The sequence below is a fragment of the Vombatus ursinus genome, unplaced genomic scaffold (genome assembly GCF_900497805.2).
Source record: "Vombatus ursinus unplaced genomic scaffold, bare-nosed wombat genome assembly UNPS02014884.1, whole genome shotgun sequence".
Lineage (NCBI taxonomy): Eukaryota > Metazoa > Chordata > Mammalia > Diprotodontia > Vombatidae > Vombatus > Vombatus ursinus.
This window is the reverse complement of record NW_020954662.1, coordinates 4,177,430-4,184,670: the sequence shown is the minus strand read 5'-3', so window position 1 is coordinate 4,184,670 and position 7,241 is coordinate 4,177,430. Positions and strand designations below refer to the sequence as shown.

Genomic DNA, 7,241 nt, shown 5'->3' with positions numbered 1-7,241 from the left:
CTTTCCCTTCTAAGGTTACATCTACTTTTGTCTACTCTTTATGCATCCTTTGTATCCCTATTATAGACGTGTTTTTTCCTTCATTAGAATATTAGCTCTTTGAGAGACTATTTTTGCTATTTTTTTTTGTAGGCATAGCACTACACATGTACCACATAGTAAATGCTTAATAAAAGCTCGTTGATTGATTGGTAGCAACAGTGACAGGGAATACCCATACTGATGAGATCACAGATCCATTGAATTACTTAAGAATATGTATAGACTTTACCATTCTTGCTGCATTGAGGTGTATCTTGTTCATCATTGCATCCTCCACAGCACTGGGGCAAGAAGCATCTTCAGTTCACAACATCAATGAAAGCAAGTCACCTAACTTCACCTTGGAGGCCCCAGTTAATGGGGAACTGCCTCCCACAGCAACTGATTCTACATTTAGATAGCTCTCATTGCTTGAACAGTTTTAATTACCCCTTGTGTCAAGTTGAAATCTTCTCTTCTACAATTTCCCTCACCCTTCGTTGCTTTTTGAATATTTTGAGGTCTAGCAAAGCAAAGTAGTCCTTCCACATTCAACCCTTAAAATTCTTAGATGGCCATCTTATTCTCACTATTTTATTTTGTCCATCATTCCAGGTTCTTTCAGTTGATCCTTCTCACAGGCTTCTCACCCTCAGGGTCACCCTGCCCTGGCTGTATTCTAGCTTTTCGGTGCCTTTCCTGAAATATTCCCAGATATCTCCTTTGTCCTAGACACTGCCTCTATTAGTGGGACCTGAGAATGGTATCCTTTTTGGACTGTTATGTCCCACAGTCCATAGGACCAGAGAAGTAAACATGGGAGGGAACTTGGAGATCATTTTGTCCATTTTCTTAATTTGACAGATAAGGAAAGTGTATGTGGGCGGGAGAGAAAAACAGACAGAGAGAGAGAGAGAGAGAGAGAAAGAGAAGTACAAAGGAAATTTGGGGAGGAGGTGCAGAAAAAAGTTCATCAGAACCTTTAGAAGAACCTTGGAAGTTCAGTAAACTATACGTCTCTCATCCTGTGCTTGTGAAGTTGACTTTTCATTCCCAAGCATAGAACTGTACATATGTCTCTATTAAATGTCATTCTTTTAGCCTGTTCAGATCTTTCAGGATTTTAATTCAGTTGACCAACTCCTGTGACTCCTTTGATTCAACCAAACTCCTTTGATTCAATAAGCATATATCAAGTACCTACTTTGGGTAAGACACTGTGTGAGTGTCTGGGAGGGCAGGGCCGAGGATGGTTACAAAGCCAATAAGAGAAGTCTCTATCCTTAAGGAGCTTGCATTCTGCTGTGGGTAAACAGCATAAGATCATAGATTTACAGTGGGAAGGAACCTTAGAAGTCATCTTGTCCAACTCCCACATCTTTAGGTGAAGCCATTGAAGACAAGAGAGGTTAAGTGATTTGTCCAAGGTCACGACTATTGAGTGGCAGAGCTGGAAGTTGAACCCAGGTCCGATTCTTAATCCAGTGCTCTTCTCAGTGTCACACTGCCTCTCATGTAGACAAATAAGGAGATACAAAATACAAAGAAAATGCAAAGTAAAAAGAAAATTTTTTGGTGGGTGGTGGGGAGCAGGGAAACGTTCCTCAGGACTTTTCCTTTTGTAAAAGACTCATGTTGGACGTGCTCAGAAGGGATCTAGTGGTTTCAAGATGGGAAAGCATTCCAGGTATGGGGATCAGCCTAAGCAGAGACTCAGAGGAAGGAAATGGAGAGTTTGGGGGAACAGTGAGTAGGCCAATTTGAATGGAATACAGCATGTGTGAATGGTCTGGAAAGGTGGGTTGGGGTTAGGGCTTTCAAGACCAAATGGAGGAGGTTACATGTCATCCTTAGAGACAGTGGAGTGATTTGTGTTTAAAAAATGTTGAGTAGAACAGGACCAGGGACACAATCCTGGCGTCGCAGTCTACTAAAGATATGCACAATAAATAATAGGTACCTGATAAATGCTTTTTCATCTGGATTTAATGTGAAAAGTTTAAAAAAAAATACAAGGCAGTCTGTAGAAGGTGTCATTAAGGAGCTCAAATATAGGAATCAGAAGAATGAGGGTTAGGTGCTTTGTATATTATCAGTCATGCTTGTCAGAAGAAATAGAAGACACATTCTGCACTCCGCAGAGTAACTGTGCAATATTCAGTTGGGTTAGTAAGTCTTTAATAGAATAATGAAAACTACCAAAAAGTTGACTCTGTCTCTGACCCTTGGATTCTTTGCCCCATTAATCTGCCACTTCTCATCCCTTTCTAAACATTAACCCTAGATCTCTCTCATGTCTGCCTTCAGAATACTTGCTCAATTGTTGCTGAATGCCCTTGGAGCGAATTGCACAGCTTGTATTAACTGGGTTTGCTACAGATTTGTTATCCACGTTTAACTGGGCTTTTACTACTTTACAACAATCCTTTTAGCCTTCCCTGCTTGATTCTTACTGCACTCTCCTCATCAAACTATTGTTTCAGATGTCTGTTATTCTTAAACCATCTGTAGCAGTCTCTCCTCTTTCTCTCTCAGCAAGAGCACCTTGCTTCATATTTTACTGGGGCTGACCAACAACTGATATCATATATTGTAGTAAATTCAAAATAGATAACATGACCTGAATATTTAAGCTCATGCCACAAAAAAAAAAAACAAAACAGATCAGGCACCTTTCACAGAAGTGGTAGGGGCAGATTAACCAAACAAGGGTTAGATAGAGGTGTTTGCAAAAGGAAAAACACTTGAAATTGAATACCTTTAATGCAGCCAGGATAAGAAACATCTGAATGCAAAAAATATTTCTATCAAATATCTCTAATAAGGGCCTCATCTAAGTTATATAGGCAACTAACAAAGGATATGAAGAAAGTATCCTCAAAAGAATTGAAAAAAATTAACAAGCATATGAAATGCCCCAGATAATTATTAAGAGACACAAATCAAAACAATTCTAGACCTTTATCTAATATCCAGCAAACTAACTTAGATAGAAATAGTCAGCATATTAATGCACAGATAGTGGATCTGTGAATTGATTCAATCATACTAGAAAGCAGTTCAGAATATGTGAAGAAAGTGACAAAAACATCCACCTCTTTGACCCAGAGAAACTATTGCCAAACATATACTCCAAGAAGGTCAGTGACAAAGAGAAGGGCCCCATTTACACCACAATATTTATAATAGTACTTTTTATAGTAGAAAAGAATGGGAAACAAAGTTGGTATCCGTCAGTTGGGGAATGGCTAAACAAAATGATACATGAATGTAATAGGCTATTACTGTGCTGTAAAACATAATATGAGGGCAGAGAAGCATAGGAAGACTTAAACATGAAGTGATGCAAAGTGAAGTAAGCAAAACCAGGAGAACAATTGACACAATGACTGCAGCCATGTAAATAGAACAACCGTCACTAAATAATTGAGATGTGAGAAGCACCACCCCAACCCCCATCTTTGTGGAGGGGGTACTATTGCTATGGAACACTGCATATAATGTTAGACTTTTTTTTGATATATTGTCTAGTTCTATTGAACTGTTTTTTTTCTCTCTCTCTTTTTTTTCTTTCTGTTAAGGGATGGCTCCTAGAGAGGAAGAGGGGAGGAATACGTTAGGAAATGTAGGTAATACAAAAGCAAAGGATCAATAAACATTTATTTTAAAAGTAAGTAAAAAGTGAGGCTATTGTAAGCTTCCCTCATCCCCAGTTCCCCACCTCAAATTATCTTAGCATCATTCCCTATTCTACTCTTTACTTTTGGAGGATGAGTTGGCCCTTCTTGCCAACCTATCTACTTGTTCCTTCCGTCCCATCCTCTCCTATCTCTTTTAGGGACTTGCCACTTACATTGTCTGTCCCTCCCCCTTCTAATTTTCAACACCTCTTTATCCTTTGGCTCCTTGCCTACTGCCTACAAACATGCTCAAATCTCCCTTATCTTTAAAAAGCCATTTCTTCAATCCGTCATTCTAGTTCTCTCTTCCTATTCATAGCCAAACTCCTAGAAAATGCTACTTACCATTCCTCATCTGGACCTCTCACTTTCTACTTACTTCTCAAACCCTTGCAGTCCAGCTTCTGTCCCCAGTATTCGACTGAAATTCCTCTTTTCAAGATCACCAGGAGTCTTTTTATTGGTAGATCTAATTGTCTTTTTTCGTGTCTGATCTCTGACCTTTCCTCAGTATTTCACGCTGTTGATCCCTCCTTGATACTCTCTTGAGTTTTCATGACAATGGTCTTTATGGTTCTCTTTCTGCCTGCTGGACTGATCCTTCTTGGTCTTCTTTGTCGGTTCTTCATTTCTCATTATTTCCTATTTGTCCCTTTTTCTCCATTCACCACAACCATGCTATTTTAGCCCCTTATCCCTTCTCACCTGGACTATTTCTATAGCCTCCTAATTGGTCTCCCAGCAGTCCAGTCTTTACCCTTTCCAATCCATCCTTTATAGCTGCCAAATTGATATTCTTTTTTTAAAAATTTTTTTCCAAATTGATATTCTTAAAGCACAGTTCTGACCATGTCATTCCACTCTTCAAGAAGATTCGTGGTCCTTCATTGCCTTTAGGATGAAAGATAGACATGAATGTATTTTAAAGCCTCTCACAGCCTGGCTACAGCTTACCTTTCTAGACTCATTACACAGTATTTCCTCTCATGTCCTTTCTACTACAGTGTCAAAACTGTGCTTGGTAGGGGTGGGTCCCTCCCCCCCCACATGATATTCCATTTCCCATAGACCATCCCTGATGGCTGGAATGTTCTCCCTTCTCTCTTTTGTGTCTTAAAACCTGTTTGATGCTCAGTTTTGTTTGATGCTCGTTTCAAGTGACACTTCCTTCAAGAGGCCTTTTCTGATTCTCAGAATTATTAATCCTTCTTCCCAAGTCATTGTGTATTTATTTAGCGTATATCCTATATTTACTTCTCTGTGAACGTATATCTATCTAGGAGAATGTAAACTCTTTGAGGGCAAGTACTCTCCCATTTTTGTACAGCTATGTCCATTTAGTGCATGTAATGAATTCTGCTAAATCACACTGCATATTTCCATTGGACTAAAACCAAAACCCGATTTTACATAATTATAACTTTATTGTGATTTCGCTTCAAGGGATTCCTTATTCACACTACTTGGTACCTAGTTATATGTGTGTCTCTAGTGCCTAGAACCTGACCTATAGTAGGCACTTGTTGACTGATTCACTGGTTATCAAATTCGCTGCCATGTCATGGGTGAGAATTTTTTATGGAGTCATCCAGAGAGTCCTACTGCTCTCTGCCCTTTTTAGCCTACTTTGAGAGTATTGTGGCCATCTCTGTCTGTTGTGTTTTAGGAAAGATATTGGCAAATTGGAGCATGTTGAAAAGAAGATGAACAGAGTGAGAGAATTGTAATTCACAACACTTGAAGATCAGTTGAAGGCCTTCGAATGAGCATGTTTAGTCTGAAGATGAGAAGAGTCAAGGTGTGTGGTGGTAGACAAAGCAGAGTCGTAGGATTTAGAGCTTACGGGGACCTAATCCAGTTCCTTCATTGGGAAATGGAAACCTGTGGAAATTGAGGTCCAGAGAGATCAGTCAGCAGCCATTTACTTTGCTGGGCAGAGGGGATACAGAGATAAAATAAAATAATCCTTGCTTTCAAGGAACTCAAAAAGAAGGATTAGCTCAAGGTCACACAGCAAATGGCAGGGATGGGCTTTGAATCTCAGTATTCTGACTCTCAAATCAAATGTTCTTTTCACCAGCAGAAGATTTTGGATTGATCTGAGGCAGCTAGGTGGCGCAGTGGATAGAGTGCTGGGCTGGGAGTTAGGAAGACTCATCTTCCTAAGTTCAAATTTGGCCTCAGTCACTTAACCTTGTTTGCCTCAGTTTCCTCATCTGTAAAATGAGCTGGAGAAGGAAAAGGCAAACCACTTGAGTATCTTTGCCAAGAAGACCCCAAATGGAGTTGCGAAGAGTCAGACACGACTGAACAACGACTGAACAAGGAGAAGCTTCCTGGCAATTAGCTCTGTCCAAAAGTGATTTCAGTTGTTTCAGGACACAGTGGATTCCCTATTACTGGAGGTCTTCAGGTGGAGCCTGGATAACCCCCGTCAGAAATGTCATAGGAGAGATTACTGTTTGAGTGTAGGTTATGCTGGATCACTTCTCAGGTCTCTTGTGATACAGAGTTTCTGTGAAAACTCAAAGTAAAAAGTTTATTGTGTGCCATGACCATGTGGAGATCAGTCCTAGGACTCAACTTGAGGTCATTAAATCTTTGCAACCTTAATTAAGCCTGTGGAGACAGCTCCCAACTGTACTAGTTGAAGTGGAAGTTTGATGGTGGCTGCTAGTCTTTGAGGACCACCAGAGATGGATAGACTGGCATTATGGTATGGGTAGGCCTTTGCTGGGGCATATGGTTATTCTGAGATTCCCTCCCTGGGTTGAGAATTAGACTGTCCTGGAGATCAAGTGGGAGCAATCCTGTTGGCTCAGTAGTCTCGTTAGTGTCTTGGGCCCTTGGCCTCAGGCCCTTTTGTTTTGTAAGCCTGAGGAGAGCAGCAATTGTTTCGTTATTTTGGACTTATTGTATATTTCCAGTAGTTAGCATAGTGTCTGCCACTTGATAGGTGCTTATTAAATGTTTGCTAACTGATTGATTTGACCTTCAGATTATTGTAGTCACAAAAGGAGCACTGCTGTGGCATAATGCCCTTTCTGTCCCCCCTCCACCCCTCCAGGCACTGACAAAATGGAATCAGAGCTACACACATTGCAGGAAGAAAATCTTCCTATCTGCTTGGAGAAATTCTGACAACCTATGGGAGAAAAGCTTAGTTACCTGTAACTGTGACTTTTTTTTTATAATTAGTTTATTTTTAGTTTTCAACATTCACTTCCACAAGATTTTGACTTCCAAATTTTCTTCCCATCTTGTCCCTCCCCCTACCCCAATATGGTGTGCATTCTGAATACCCCTTCTCCTAATCTGCCCTCCTTTCTATCCCCCCTTCTCTTATCCTTTTCCCTTCTGTTTTCCTATAGGGCAGTATAGATTTCTATATCCCATTGCCTATATATCTTATTTTCCAGTTGCATATGAAAACAATTTTTAACATTTGTTTTTAAAACTTTGGGTTCCAAATTTTCTCCCTCCCTCCCTCCCCACCCACCCTCATTGAGAAGGCAAGCAACTCGATACATATTATACATG

The 7,241-nt window shown here is 40.2% G+C and overlaps 1 protein-coding gene across 3 annotated transcripts in view; it reads left to right on the top strand.

Annotated features, from left to right (window-relative positions):
- Positions 1-7,241, top strand: part of LOC114028526 (OTU domain-containing protein 3-like) — a 40,594-nt gene that overhangs the window by 22,284 nt on the left and 11,069 nt on the right. Inside the window, exon 9 of one of the 3 annotated variants that reach the window (XR_003567374.1) lies at positions 5,368-5,613. The exons of the other annotated variants lie outside the window; for them this stretch is intronic. The gene's annotated coding sequence lies outside the window, so the exon portion shown is untranslated. Of the gene's footprint in view, positions 1-5,367; positions 5,614-7,241 lie in introns of those variants that run through there. 3 annotated transcript variants of the gene reach the window in all.